Source organism: Sturnus vulgaris, chromosome 3 (assembly GCF_052056855.1).
Source record: "Sturnus vulgaris isolate bStuVul1 chromosome 3, bStuVul1.hap1, whole genome shotgun sequence".
In the NCBI taxonomy this organism is placed as follows: Eukaryota; Metazoa; Chordata; class Aves; order Passeriformes; family Sturnidae; genus Sturnus; species Sturnus vulgaris.
Genome location: NC_142245.1, coordinates 27,424,068 through 27,437,872, shown reverse-complemented (window position 1 = coordinate 27,437,872; position 13,805 = coordinate 27,424,068). Strand labels below are relative to the sequence as shown.

Genomic DNA, 13,805 nt, shown 5'->3' with positions numbered 1-13,805 from the left:
ACTGCCACCAGATCCAACTTGCTCCAACACCCTCATTGCAGAAGATGGAAACAGTGGCCCCAGCTCCAGTCTTGCTTTGGTCTCTGGAGAGGAGCCTGGCTTCAGGCACAAGTTCAATACCTTTTCTCCACCAAAAAAAGGACCAAATTCCAATTCCGAGCCCCTTGACAAAGAGAAGCCTGTATTTTTATTTAGAGTATAATGCTGGAAACCACCTCTGAAGGAAAGGACTTTGTGACTTTGCACAAGGTCAGACCAGATCAGGAGCAAAAGCCAAATGCACTGTGCAGTGGGGCCAAGGGTTGGGTTGGAAGCTGGATTCTCATTAGCTCACAGAGGGATAAGACACTTGTGTATTTTTAAGGATTTAAGGATCTCTCTTCAAATGCTTTGCTAGGATTTCTGAACCTTTTTCACACTCCAAGACATTTTACAATAAACAGGAATTTGCTTTCTTCCTTCCTACCAGCCACAAGCAGAAGAGGAGTTTGCCACAACGTGTTAGAGCCCTGATGGGTGACTGCTGTTTAATGTGAATTACACCTGTTTGCCAGGGCAACTGTGCAAGGAGAGAGCCTGTCTCTACAGACAACGTGGAAATGTAAGGACTTCCAAATTTTCTGTTGCTTTTGAACTTGTATTTGTTCCTCAGTATTTTGCAGTCATTGTTTTAACTTCAGCAGAGAACTGACCCCTTTTCTAAAATCTTGGTGTCAGTATTAGATAGTAGATGATGAGATCACTGTGGGTATTGCTACAGGATCAATTAGCAGACTTAATCAAACATTAGAAAAACTTTAAGTTCAGGCTGAATAGACTGCCTCAATTGTTTTTGTCTTCTTAGCCTGTTTTGCTTTTATTCACTTCTCATACTGAAGTTCTTTCCTGTGCAAATCCTTCCCTTTGATTGTTAAAAGCATTTCACTTATTTGTTTTCTTTCCTTTGCTTTAGTTCAGGAAACATTGCAGCTCTTGATAGACTGTTTTTTCTTTCTCCATAGGTTTCTTTTGAAAATAAGGAGGAAAATAGTATCTTGCTTTTCTGGTATATTCTGAAAGTACTGACTTTTCCAAGATTACTTAGGATATGTGTTTTAATAACAGGATCAGGAGAGGCAGCTGCCTAATGGTTAGAATTGGTGGTTTTATCTGAAAGTATTGTTCTCTCTAAAATCTCTTTAATAGCACGCTAAATTATAAAAACATTAATTAGATAAATGGACATTAATCCTCCAGATATGTGTAATGCACCCTTTCATGTAGCCTGCTTAGGAGCTTTAGGCCTGCCTGGCATTTCCTTTTCCCCAAGTATATTATTTTTTCAATAATTCAAGCAGGTATTTTACTGTGTTTCTTTGGTGTTGCTGTGGAAGAATAAGGTTCTAGTTGAGTGGAAGTTGCTAAGAGAGGCAGTTTCCAGGGCATGAAACCCTTTCATTTAAGGGGGCAAAGGTCGACTCAACAAGAAGTTGAGTCATGCCAAAAGCAGGACAAGTGTGTCCCCTGGGAGAGAGCCAGCAAGAACATCACATAGAGGAATTCCCTGCCTGAGGAAGGTGTTTCAGTCTAGAGAGGGCTGTGGGTAGTGTGGATCACCAGGGCCTACTGGATTTTCTTAAGCAATGCTAGATTTTGGCAAGTGTGGAAATAGTTGTTAAGTCATCTTAGAATCATAAAGCAGTTCATATGCAGCTTCTGGAATTTCTAGTGCATGTTCTCTAATTTAAACCAGGGAAATTTGTAATGCTAATTACAACAGCATGTTATTACTGTATTTTTTCAGATGTCTCCAATCAATAACAGTATTGCAGGTCACACAGATTCCAGTTGTGTGTATTTTGCAAGCATTAATATTTTTTGCTGGTTGTAGCATTAAAGAAAGCAGGTGTGCAGTGCTTAGCACAGAATTATTAGACAATTTGGAGAGAAAGAAGAAGAGTGAAATTCACGGGATTTGTCTTTATAAAAAGTTTTGCAGGATTTCTATTTGCTCACCTGGTGCTACTTTGCCTTCAACCTGTCAGCATCATCTGAAAGGAAGTTCATAAGCATGCATGCATGTGTGTGATTGCATGCATATGTATGACCAGGAGAAAGGGAACACAAAGGTGGCAGTACTGCCTCGGGCTGCGTCCTCCAAAGTGCATGTGTTGAAAAAGAAAAATTGTTTCAGATATTTCACCCATTTTTTTTTCTAATGAGCAACATAAGTACGTTTTGAAGAAGCAATAAACTGTCATGCTATGTATTATTTTTACGACCTTTACACTGAATTAGCACTTCATTTACTTGGTTATTCAAAGATCAACAAAAAACCCCCTCCGTGCTATGTGGGCTGTGGCGATATAATTTTTATAAAGGTGTTGCAAAGGTTTTAAGAAGTGCTGATTGCAGATGTGATTTGTGTTGTGGGTGCAAGATGTGTATTCACAGATGATGTGGGCAGCTGATTATACTTCTCATTTCCTACTGAGAACAGTCTGCTTCCCTGGGACATACTCCTCTTGGCTCCTGGAGAGGTGTCACTAGAGCAAAGACCTTCACAATACCCCAAAAACCTGGATCAGAGTTTGGTGAGAGGAAAACGCTGATAGATAATCTTAGACCATGACCTTGGAGTTTATAGTATCTTGAGACATTTCCTACAGCAACCAGGTGTTTGCAGTTTTGTTTCCCTTTTGTTAATTACCCAGAAGTGTGAATCCTCGTCCTGCAGTTTATGTGGCAAGACCCATACTGCTCAGTCTGGAGGTTTTTCCCAATATGCCATGGAAATAAACTTAATAATGAGACTTTTTGTCAAAACTCATTCTGTCTAAAGTTTTCTCATCTCCTGATCAGCCATTAACCAGCCAGTTCTTATTAAAAGACTCTCCTCTTTTAGTCCAGACACCAACAATATCACCTAGTAACATTCAGCAGACTTGTAACCTGCCAGCGCATTCCTGTTGTGTAATGCATTCAACACATTCCCAGCAGATTTTAATTTACTCCAGCAATGCCTAGATGAATTCGCACACAGCACATTGTAATGCAAATGGAATGGTTAAAATAGATGACACATCTCTCTTCCATCTCAATTTCAGTCTAATGTATCATTGCAGCTTATTCTGTAAACTGTTGAAGCCATCTTCATTCAACTGTAAACTAAAGAGACTAGATGTCTATCAGACGAAACCAAAACACTTCTTGATTAATCACAACCTCTTGACCTAATGAGTGATAGCTGTGTTAAAAATGTTGTCATTATCTAAATGGAGTACCCAAACGTCCTGCAGATCCTAAGCAAATTGACTCTCTTCTATTTATAAACAACACTGGAAGATGAACTCCTGGGTTTATACTGGAAAAGCGACATCATTCATTTTTATCCAACATACCTGCTTTTAGTGATATTACCCACACACGCTGGTTTTAGAAAATCTTAACAACTGAAGTGGTTTATATGCTTTTAAGACTAATTTTGAAGTTTATGTGTACATTCATCACACCGGAGCTGGGTGCTCAATATCTACCTAAAATGCATAGTATTATTAATACATGTTAAAGTTCCTTCTCGGGCTTTCTGTTAGATACTAAACATCATTAGCACAAGATATGGAATTCTGGCTTCTCTGAGTTTGTATAAACGTTATTTGCTGCTAAGGGCATTTTTCCAACACGTAAAATGTGCATCTCTTTGTGTGCATGACAAAGTGATGAATCTTTGAAAAGCCAGTTTTATAGCTATGTATTGCCAATTTTTTGATTAATAATCTGGTCACATGCAAGTAAAGATGCTGTTATAGGAAAAAAAAATCAAATGATGTACAGAATTTTTTTCCTGTTTTTCCTGCTTCTAAAATATTGGCTGTTTCTTTCTACATGTTGTTCCAATGAAGCCTTGAGAGGAAAGAGGCCTGGATTGCACATGTCCCTAATGATTTACAATTTGTTTCTTCCAGCAGATGCCTATTTGTTATGATATTACTTTTAATTCCTAGCAGGTACAGTAGTTCTTATTCCTATTAAATAAAAAAATAATTTTAAAAACCCACAAGAAATTAGTGCACAATTAGTTCTTGTGCTGAAAATAAATATGAGGTCAGCCGCAAGTTCCTTTTTTGGAAAATAATTGAAATTTAATGTAACTAAAAAATCTCTGTCAGCAAAACTAACAGCAAAATCCATTCCACATTTGTAATTTATTGCTACTGTTCACTGTAGGGTGAATGAAAATGATCAAACAGCAAAGGCCTTGCTCAGCCTGCATGGGTAGAGCTGTTGAGATGCAGTGTTCTGCAGTGTTCCCAAGCAGTGCAGGTAGGTGTGTTACACCCCACCACGGCTTGTTGTACCAATCCTAGGGGCAATCCTGCTCCATAGCCTGGGCTTGGGATCAGCTGTTTTTGGGAGGATGCTCTGAAGTGAGCTACAGCATCCTTCCTCCAGCCAACATGAATGTGCAGCCCAGTCAGCAGGACCTCTAGGATTCAAAGCCTGTCTCTCACCTGGCAGTGGATCTAGAGATTAGCACCTCACCAGGAGTCTGCCCACAGGATGCAGAAGGCTTTCCTATTTCTCTTTGATACTTTTTTTGCAAACCCAAAGTTTACACTAGATTTTTTTTGCCACAGCTTGCCCTGAAGCTGCCTGTTGTGTCAATTATACACAGTGACAGAATCCTCCTTTGAGTTGATTTGTAGGATAAAACCTGTCATCCTCCAAGAAGAGGCTGTATTCCTCAGTCTCCCATTTAATACCAGGAATTTAGATGTATGAAAATGCACCCTACCAGATCATGATCATTTAATCAAATGACCCACATCACCATGCAAAAGTAATTTCTCTTTTTCAGTATTTTTTGCCTAACACATCTCTGAATCCTGACCGATTTTTTTTTCAGCAAGGACTCTATGACCCTATTCAGACTTTTCATTTAAATACAAAATAATATTGTACAAAGAGCTGGTCCTGATGGAATGTCAATGGGAACCTTGATATTTCCTCATTATCAGCTGCACTTCAGACACATATGTAATCTTGTTTTAGCCAACGTAATCTGTGCTTTTCAGTTCTAATATCATGTGATTCTAAATCTAATATCTTGGAGAAGTCAAAGTATAATAAAGCAATGCAGTTGTCTTTTATAAGTAGAGGCAATTTTATGAAGAGAGGAAAAAGAAATAGCTTCATCTGATCAGGCCAAATTTCCACGGGATCATAATATATTATGGTACTCTTATTTTTGTCCTTAATTCTTTATTGAACCACAATTCCACTCTTTCACTAATCATTTTTCATCTAAAATTCCTTAGGCCTAAAAGCATCTGTCTGTAGTTGCTTTAGTATTTAAATTGTTCTAATATTGAATATTTCCAGTCTTCTGGACTTCTGAAATGCTTATTGCATCCAAGTTCCTTAGGTGGTTATAAGGAATTTAGTTAGTGCTTCCTGACTAGTGGTGTACCAGGAAGTTTGACTGAATGATTTGAAAGTCCCTTCCGACCATAATTTCTATGAAATCTTTGAAGCTGGCTTTGGCAATATTACAAAGGAAATCTGTAAGGAATGATGAACCGTTCTTGACCAAGACTTTGCACTGTGGTTGTGCCTCCAGCATGAGGAAGAAAGCCTTTGTTCCTTAGGAATTTTACCTTCAACATAGACATTTCTTGCAGCCAAATCTATTCTTTAAAACCATTCACAGCATCACTAGAATTTCAAAGCAAAAGCAAATTTTAGGTGATTTATTATATTAGCCATTACAGAAAAAAAATTCCTAGAAAATTAGTTTCCTGATGTATACTGGTTTATACTATCAATATAAAAACACACTTTTCAAACTCCAATGGTGTTATATTGTTCCCTCATGTTTACCACTGTGACACACTTCTTACCAAAAAAAAAAAAACCCAGAGAATTGAAAAGAGAGAAAATTTTGTTCATAAATAAAATGCCCCTACTTTTTAAAATTTGTATCACAATGTATAGACTATCAATATTAAAATATTATATATTGTGTCTGTAACATAATATATGCCTTACAATAATACACATACAAATATATAGACTACATGCATTATACACATAAAATGTGTAATATATTAGCTCTATTAGCTCCTCCAAGGACATACTGATATTACTGTGTACAATGTGTCTGAAGCATGAAGAAATTTCCCTGACCAACTTTTGGCCAGGTAGGTCAGGCAAGGACAGAAGCTTCTGCTGGCTCTCCACAGAACAGTTCAGCTGCTGATGTGTCACTGGTACTGCTGTGAGCTCAGTAGTGCCCAGCTGCAGTATAGAAGCACGAGGTTATTTCACCAGAGTCCATTGTCTGGGACAAGCAGCTGCAAATGAACCCTCCCTTAGGGCTGGTGCTTTTGTGAGCTGTTCTTGGCCCCAGGAAAGGTCCTCCTGAAGCTCAGCTCAAGTTCTAGCATTTCAGATTAATAAATGGGCTGACATCTGATCCCTGTTTTTATGTTCTGCTATTAACCAAGGAACAGAAAGCTCCCTGGATCAGTGAATTTCATGCAGAATCAGAAGATTATTTCTATAGGTACCTAGAGAGTATTTAGATGATCACACCTTACATGCCATAATGTTTCTAGTATTGATCTTACCTATCACAGTGCACTGAAAAAGACATAACTTTGCATTGTTTTGCTGGCTCCACATGTACATTAACAAGTCCAAGATATGCCAAAATTTCCAACCTCTTCAGCTGCTTGCTCGCAGTCCTTGGGAGAGGCCTGAACTGGCTTTAAGTCAAACAAGTGAAGTCCCCTCTCCTGCCCTGTAAGCCCTATTTCCCCAGAGGGGCCTTGGCTCCAAAAAACACTTCTCAGCAAAGCACTGCCCTGTGCCAAAGCTGGGCACTGACTGGGCACTGGCCCAGAAAGCCTCAACCACTCCTGTGCTGTAGTGTGTGTCATTAATTAGTTACATGAAACTTTTTGAGGAAAGTGATTGAAGCCTAAATCTAAGAGATGAGTTGTAAGATCTAGAAAGGCTCATTGACCTTGTCTCACTGTTGATTATATTTGGCTTGTGTTGATGCTAAAGATAATCTGGCTTCTGCAGTGTATTTGGGTCTTCAGGTTCAAGGAGCCCTAATTCTCTCAGGTGCAGCATCAGACCTATGTTAACACTTCAAGAAGTCCATTAAGTGCTTGGAAATGTCTGATCCAATGGATTTTTAGGATCTAGCTTTGATCCAGCAGGGCCAGTGATGGGTTAAGTTTACACAGGCACATATTGAATATATTTGGAAAAGTAGAAAGTACAGCGTTCTCCAGGACTCTCAGATCCAGGACTGTTGTGTGGAAGACTTGATTGCTCCTGTACAAAGTTGTCTTGAGGCTCCAGATGTGCTGGGCATTGCCCCAATGGATGGCTTTCCCTCAGAAGAGTTAGTTCCATGCAAAACCATCCTTGGAGTCTCTCCACACAGGATGCAGTTAGTTTGCAGCCAAGATAAAATTATGAAAAATAATCTAGTTGATAATACTCTGATTCTTTATAGCTGATGATTTGTGCAAGAATGTAAGGAAGTATCACTCCCACTTTTTCATGTGCAAATCTGCAGGAAACCCACTTTTAAAAGTGAAATTAGAAGGCAGAGTACAATATCTTCACACATGTGAGAGTAGCTCCCTTTTGGCTCCATGATCTGTTTGATGGAAATACCAGTTCAGGTGCAGACAGTGGGAGAGGAGGGAAACCATGTTCTCTATTATTTACACATCTCTAATTTCAAGCTCCAGTTTTCGAAGTAAAATAATTTGCCCCCCACATAGAGTCTGTTTCTGGAACTTATTATCTGCTTTGTTAAGTTCAGCTGGCATTCAGATAAGGATAATTTAATTAGACATCTTAGTAATCATACATGCATACTTACTGCCACAGCAGGGGGTGGCTTCTTCAAAACAAAACCCTTCACATATTACTTTGGACAGAATGTTTTCCCTGAAAGATTTCACATTGTATGCATGTATGAGTACATTACCTTCTTTTTCCCTAGAGTTCATATCCCATGGTGTTTTCCCTTTGAGGATTTTCATGTTGTTTGGGAATATCCCTACCTAGAAAAACTTCCTGTGCTTAGGAGGTGTTCTTTTGAGAAAATGCTCATTTTACACTTTGAAGAGAGTGAAAACCTCGAGAGTTGCTCTGAACTGGAAATTTTCTCAAGCCTGAAAGGACATTTCCCTGAGATCGAGGGACATACATGCAGATGATGTTTTTTGAGAAATCTGCCTGTTGCAGAGATATCCTCACTCACTCCATGCTCCTTTGCAGTTTACAGTGTCATCATATTTTCCATCTGAAAATCCAGAGAGAGGAGCAATAGTGCCATTAGGAATAGCTTGTGAGAAAGTGTTTAGTGGGAGAGGCCCAAAACTGAGTGGGAAATGGGTTTATGGCTTGTGCTGCTGCTTAGTATTTTGCCTGTTCTCACAAATATTTGCAGATTCCAAATGTCTGGCAATTAGAATCAAGTTGATGTCCAAAAGGTGAACAAAGTAAAATAAATGAAAATTTATATGACTTAGCTCTGCTGAACTTTTGGGAGACTGAAAAATTGAATTTCAAGTGAAGTCCAGCTTCTGCAAACAGCCTATACATTGGAAAACAGCTAAAAACTTTTTGTGAAAACTTTCATAATGTTTGCTTGCTCAAAATCTGTGTTTGAATTTGAGACTGCAATCAACACCCACGTGAAAGAGCAAAGGCATCACACTGGAAACTTCAGAAAAGCGATTGTGTAAACTGGAAGCAACTTGTTCAGGAGAAAATGGCTGGCAAAAGAAGCACAAGTTAAAATATTTAGGTTTGGCTGAAGTAACTATGAGCTTGATCATTATATGTATACATGCAAGTAAATAGCTTGTGGGTGGGTCTAAAGCCAATGTGAACCTTTATGTGGAAAATACTGCCTATGTGGGTATGGAAAATAGCCCACTTAAACTATAATTATAGGGAATATGTGCAAATAAAACCTGAATATAACACCCATGTAGAAAGGGTATTTCTTTTATACTTCCCTGAGTATGTTCCATGTTATTCTCAGTCCTAGATCAGACAAGATTATACTGTATTCACATTGTTACTTCGAAGTAAACACATAAAGAATTAAAATATTTTCTTAAAATACACAGAATAACAATGGAAGAACAAAACTATGTACAACTGAGGTTAAATCAGATCTCACAGACTATTACAACTCAATTTCTGAGTAGGAGACTTGGCTGGAATCACTGACTCCTTTTTTAAACAAGTCAGCAAGATGTATTATTTGAAAGAGAAATAACAGTGCATTGAAAAATCTATTGATTTCACTTACAATTTTTGGAGGGTATGACATTAAAACTATAGGTTTTCTCTGAAGTAGACAGGATAATGGGGCTGAATTCAAGAAATGCTGGCATTGAGAAGGTTTCATTTTTGATTCTCCTTTTTCAGATCCTTCCTGCTCCCAGCACTTTCCCAGCTGGGTGAGAAGAGATCTGGGAACACTCTCTGTACTGGCTGTGCATTGATTGTAGCATCTCTGGTGCTGCAGAATCCACATCTGTGATCTTTCAGCAAATTCTGTCTGTGACACACAGTGGCTCGAGGGATGTCCAAGTGAGGTAAGTCTCAAGAGCAGCATGGACATACATAGAGACAAAGATATAAAGCTCTTAGAGAGTGTCCAAAGGAGGGCAAGGAAGATGGAGAAGGGCCTGGAGGGGAAGCTGTAAGAGCAGCTGCTGAGGTCACTTGTTCTGTTCAGCCTGGAGAGGAGGACACTGAGGACAGACCTCACTGCAGCTACACCTTCCTGGTGAGGGCAGGAGCAGGGGCAGGCACTGATCTCTGCTCTGTGGTGACAGTGACAGGACCTGGGGAACAGCACTAAGCTGAGTCAGGGAAGGTTTAAGCTCAGAATTAGGAAAAGGTTCTTCAAAAGGTGGTTGGGCACCCCAGGGAAGTGGTCATGGCACCAAGCCTGACAAAGTTCAAGAATTTTTTGGACAACACTCTCAAACACATGGTATAATTCTTGGGACTGTTCTGTGCAGTGCCAAAAGTTGGACTTCGATGTTCCTTGTGGGTCCTTTCCAACTCAGGATATTCTATGATTAGCATTAACTGGCTGCCACTGTACAGCAAGCATGGAAACCAAGGATAGAAATCCTCCCTAATACTGGTTCCATTTTTTGTTACCTCTTGGTGTCACACTAACTTCTGAAGATAAATCCATTTTGCATGCAGGAGCGAAAGTGAGTTGCAGGATGCAGCCTATACAACTTTAAATAAATAATAATATCATGTTCACTGCAGCACAATGCCATCAGTCTCCAGTTTCATCCTCATTCCATCAAGTAACACAGCAAAGGTGTTATCGTCCATGTGAATGACAAAAAAGGATACACAATGTATCTGAGGAATCCTAAGGGTCAAATACTGAAATGACCAAGCAGGAAACAAATTGTAGATGAACAATACCTCATGAAATGTACTACTTTGCTGATAAGACAAACCTAGAGCTGTTAGCATCTATAATTGTATTGCATTTATGGTACTCTAGACATTGCAGAAATAGCCCTGAACATATGCTATTTCTTTCTTAGAAAACTGCTGTAGTTCATTCAAAGATTAGTTCCCCTTTTCAGTGAGGGAAACATTTTTTCTCACCTTTCCCAGATTTTTTGGAGGGTGCTGAAATCTCATGCACAGAGTCCTTAAATCATTGCCTGTTCTCTGCTCTTTGAGGACATCTTTAGTGGAACCGTGCCTTGCTTTTATTGGTTCCAGAGTCTTTCTTTCCTATCTTCATCTGCAACATTTAAAAACACTCAGCACCACACGGAAGCTGGAGGTCTGATAGTACAGCTATTTCACACTAATATCCATTTGTTGAACTTGCTTTTATGCCTGAGTCCTGAGAAGTTCTGTCTTACAGATTCAAGAGGATTTGGGATCTTGTCTACTGCCTAGGGCAATAACCACACTTTCTTATGGGACGTGCCAAGCTTTTGTGCAGACATTGCAGATAGAGTGGCTTCCATATGTTTGGGAGATGAACACTCCATGCTACAGAAAGTGGTATTTCATGGGGTAAGCACCAGTGGGTAGATTTAGGGAAGGTGTTTATATCAGGACCCATGTAACTCTCACTATGTTAGTTTCTTTTTGAAGAAGATAACGTGTCATTCTTTTTATTAGAAAATATTTAAAAACCGAACACAAAAACATCAACCCAAACTCAAATAGCTTACCTAGAGTGAATTCCACATTTGAAATCTTTAAAGTCTAGATGTCTTCCTCACATGTGGATATGGACAATAACTTTTGATTGAACTGAAAAAATAATCACTGCTACAAATATTTTGGTCTGCCCTATTCCATACACAAAGCTTAATCATCCTAATGCTCCTTTCTGCTAATGTGCTTGTATTTATCACAAAACAATATGTGGGATCAGTTAAAAGTTAAGAGGGAAGAATTTAAAGGTGAATTCATAAAAATGGTAGCTCATAGGAAGAATGAAAAAAATCCCAGAGTGAGGATGACTACAGCAAAAAAGAAACAAGCAAGACTCTAGAGGAAATCTGATGCAGATTTTGTGCTGGGTTGGTAAATGGAGGATGGAACATTAATCTTACAGAACAGACAGAATCTTCAGGTTTCCTTTAGAGCCAATTCTTTCTTCAAAACATGCGAAATAAGTGCTTAGGAAAAGGAGAAAAAGTTATAGCTGTAAAGAAAGTGATTAGGCAAGTACAGGGCACTGAATTCAGCATGGAGGACTCCACTCAACTCTTTGAAGTTACACAGACCGAGTGTCGCAGCAGTGAACCAAGCCCAAACAGAGGCAGGCTTCTCAATGCTGCAGTTTAACATTCTCATGTGGTTGCTACTGGTTCCAGATGGCAATTAGATATTGGAACAGAGTAACAGGGCTTCTGCTTGTCCAGCAGAAACCAACTGAAGGATTTTAATGGGACCTGGTATTTCTACTGAAGGAAGTATGAATTCTGGCAGTTAGAGCAGCAGACCCATATTATTTACTAGTATAAATCAGCAACACTCTGGTGGAGCTACAGCAATTCACACCAGCTGAGATTCTGACCTATTAGAGTAGATTTATACAATGACTTCTTCCTTGTGCCAAAGATCTCAGAATTCCAGAGGCTGTAATATTGTTGGCCTATCTGTAGACAAGAAAAATGAGGAAGAGAAATACGACATGCAACAAAAAACTTGTCCTGAAGGTCAGTTCTTAGAAAGGAAGCAAAACTGCTTTTGAAAGGAAATCAAAGGCATGGACCATAAAATAGACCTCTTCCTCTGAACTCTCTTACTTGCTTTTGGTTTTCCTTCAAAGGCAAACGAAATGTTAGTGCAAAAGCCAATGTCTCACTTTCTGGTTTGCTCTGGTTCTTGCACCACACCCTTCATTAGCAGGATCAGATGGCTATCCAGTAGCACTTTAAAGCAATGTACCACGTGTGGTTCTTGCTCTCTTTCTCTCCGTCAGAATAAGTTGTGCACAGATTTGTATAAAGCCCTTTTTTTTTGATGTTTTATTATGTGTTTAGTAGAGAAGTGAGGTTGGGGGAGTTTCTTTTGCACTTGGAAGTGAAGTTAAAGAGGTATGTGGGATTTTCTGGTGTAACAAGCATTCCTTCCAGTCTTAGACTGACTTCCAAAGGATCTGTCCCCCACCAATAGGTTAATTCTTCTGTAGCTTCCTTTTAATACTGTCAAAAACCTAACAAAAAGATGAAGATTCAAATAAGAACTAAGCTATTCAAGATGCATGAACTCAGAAGAAGGTCATCAGAAAAATGGTTGGCTTTATAATGGGTGACCTAAAAGCTGGATCTACAAAAAGGTGATAGTCCCATAAGGACCATCTTCACTGAAACTGATGACAGCAGTTAGGAAGGCAATAATTCCACAAAACAACTTGAGGACCTTCTTGCCACTGTTGTGTCTAAGTCCTCAATACCTATGGATCTGCAGATGGCTGCATTTCTGAAATGAATCTTCCCCTAACACAGGAAGGCCAAGGCAGAAGGATGCAGATCATGTTGGCACCAAGCAGGCTGTCCCTTCAGACTAATCAGTGTTTGCTATAGGTTGCAATTCTCACTACTAACAGACTGAGAACTCAAATCAATTCTCAAGTGCACTGAATAAGAGAGGTTCACAAATACCAGGCAAAAATACATTTTCTGATTCAAGGTCTCAGATACTTGGAGACAGTGAAAAAGTACCTGTCACTTATTGGGTAGGATATTTTTCAACGTGGTAAGAGTATAAACAAGAGCAGCAGTTCTAATCCTGATCTCCTCTCCTTCCCCAACAAGTGACTCAGGTACCAGACTATAGAATCATGTCCTCTTTCTTATTCATTGGTACTAAATATTTTAGACAGATTGCCACAGCCTTCTCCAGAAGAAATTGCAGTATCCCACCTATGAATACCGTACAGATCATACCAAGGACAGTCTACTGGGAGTGAACATCATTTTAGGCAAGAGAGGTAATAATCTAGATCTCATGTGCTTCAAGGAAATGCTTGAATCTCCTTTTAGGAGGGAAATGGGGGCTTGTTGCTATCCCTTCACCCAGCCACATTCAGGAAGTGAAGGTCATTATGGACACCTCCCACCAGGGGCTGAGCATTCTCACCTGACCTGGGAGTCTTCACACCACTGATGTCCTGGAGTTTCAGCTCTGAACCAGGCTGTTCCCTACTAAAGAGGGTAGCTTTTGTGGAACCTCGTGTAAGCACCTGACTCCACCCAGCAACTGCTGAGTAA

At 39.4% G+C, this 13,805-nt stretch overlaps 1 long non-coding RNA gene across 1 annotated transcript in view; it reads left to right on the top strand.

The window, feature by feature from the left end:
• The first annotated feature begins 483 nt into the window (after positions 1–483).
• The window catches only part of LOC148224243 (uncharacterized), a 54,077-nt gene continuing 40,755 nt past the window's right edge, over positions 484–13,805 (top strand). Inside the window, exons 1-2 of the long non-coding RNA XR_015802848.1 lie at positions 484–601; positions 9,451–9,620. This is a non-coding gene — a long non-coding RNA (uncharacterized LOC148224243). The remainder of the gene's footprint in view (positions 602–9,450; positions 9,621–13,805) is intronic.